Consider the following 2,500-nt stretch of genomic DNA (forward strand, 5'->3'; position numbering starts at 1 on the left):
TGATGATGATGGTAACAGTAATAATGATAATGATAATAGCAGTAGTAGTAGTAATAATAACAAGAGTAGAAAAACAAAATAATAGTAATAATAATAATAGTAATAATAATGATAATAATAATAGTAATAATAGTAATAATAATAATGATAATACTAATAATAATGATGATGATGATATCAATAATGATAAAGATAATTTTGACAATAATAATAATAATAATAATAATAATAATAATAATAATAATAATAACAATAATGATAATAATAACAGTGATGATAATGATATTAATATTAATAATAACAACGATGATCATAACAATAATAATTATAATAGCAGTTATTATACTACTACTGCTACAACTACTAGTTATAACAACAATAATAATAATAATAACAATAATGCTTATAATGATAATCATATAAATAATAATGCTAGTAATCATAATGATAATAATGATAGTAATCATAATAATAATAATAATGATAACAATGATAATGATGTAAATTATCATAACAATAAAAAGGATAATAATAATAAAAATATATACAAAATGCTATGTCAGTGTCAACGATATTAATAATAACGATGATAAAGATAATAATAATAATGAAAATAATAACAAATAAAAACAACAATGATAATACTACTACTACTACTACTACTAATGATAATGATAATAATAATGATAAAAATAATACAAATAATAACAACAGTGATACTACTAATAAAGATAGTAATAATAATATCAATGATAATAATAATGATAAAAATTATAAAAAAACATATCAGTAATACCTATAATGATTATAATAATAGTAATGATAATAATAATAATCTTAATGATGCTAGTAAAACTACTCCTACAACTATTAATAATAAAGATAAACATTATTTAACAATAATAATGAATAAGAAATATGATATGAAAAGGAGGAACAATGAATAGAATGGTAATGATAATGATAATAACAGCAGTAATAATAAAAATAGAAATAGTAATGATGATTATGCAGTTACTACTACTAATGATTATTGTAATGATAATAACATTATTAATGATGATAACAACAGTGGTAATCATAATGATAATAATAATAATGATAACAATGATAATAATAATAAAAATAATGATAATAGTAATAATGATAACAGTTATAAAAATAATTATGATATTGATAATGATAATAATAATGATAACAATAGTAATAATAACAACAACAACAACAACAACAATAATAATAATAATAATAATAATAATAATAATAATAATAATAATAATAATAATATTAATAATAATAATAATAATGCTGATGATGGTAGTAGTAGTAGTGATGCTGCTGCTGCTGATGACGATGATGATGATGATGATGATGATGATGATATGAACAAGAGTAATAGTAATACTAATAAGATAATAATAACAGCAACAACAGTAATTGTAATGATGATAACAATGATGCTGATAATAATAATAATGATAATAATAATAATAGTAATAATGATAATAATGATGACAATAATGTTAATAATGATAATAACAATTATGATAATAATAATAATAATAATAATAATGATGATGATGATGATAATGATAAGGTGATAATGGTAATGATAATGATGAAATAATGATTAGAACGATAATGATATTCATAATATGACAAATGTTGTTAATATGAATAATCATGATCAGAATAATGATATTCGTATCTTAAATGATCATAATGTTGATAATGATAAGAACAATAATGATATTATTATTACAATAATAATGATAATAACAACAGTGATGAGAATGATGATGATAATCATCAATATCAATAATCATGATAAGAACAATAACCTTCGTAATGAATTAGTAATGTTAATAAAGCGAAGAATAAATAGATATAATGATGATAATGAAAAGAATGATGATAATAAGAACAAAAGCAACAACAAGAAAAACAACAACAATGATAATAAAAAAATAAAAAATATCATAATAGTAATGATAATAATAATGATATAATAATGATAATGATAATAATGATAACAATAATGATGATAATAATGATAATAATAATAATGATAATGATTATGATACTACTACTACTACTACTACTAATAATGATAATACCAATAATAATAATAATAATACAACAACAGCTACTACTACTACTAATAACAATGATAATAGTAATAACAATAATAATGATAATAACAATAATTATGATAATTATAATTATGTGTAATGTACTAACGGTAATAATGATACTCGTAATGAAAAATAATACTAAAACTAATAGTGACAAATCGTTATGATAATATTGTAATAACGGTATTTATGATAATAATGATAAAAGCAACAAAAGCAACAACAACACAATAGTACTACTATTACTACTACTACTAATGATAATAATAATAATAACGATAATAATAATAATAATGAAAATCAAAATGATGATGATATTGATAATGATAATAAAACAATGATAATAATCTTATAAACAATCATAT

At 18.4% G+C, this 2,500-nt stretch overlaps 1 protein-coding gene across 8 annotated transcripts in view; it reads right to left on the reverse strand.

The window, feature by feature from the left end:
• Positions 1-2,500, reverse strand: part of LOC125040529 (serine protease filzig-like) — a 32,824-nt gene that overhangs the window by 24,843 nt on the left and 5,481 nt on the right. The gene's annotated exons all lie outside the window — the stretch shown is intronic.

Source organism: Penaeus chinensis, chromosome 29, assembly GCF_019202785.1.
Source record: "Penaeus chinensis breed Huanghai No. 1 chromosome 29, ASM1920278v2, whole genome shotgun sequence".
NCBI lineage: Eukaryota > Metazoa > Arthropoda > Malacostraca > Decapoda > Penaeidae > Penaeus > Penaeus chinensis.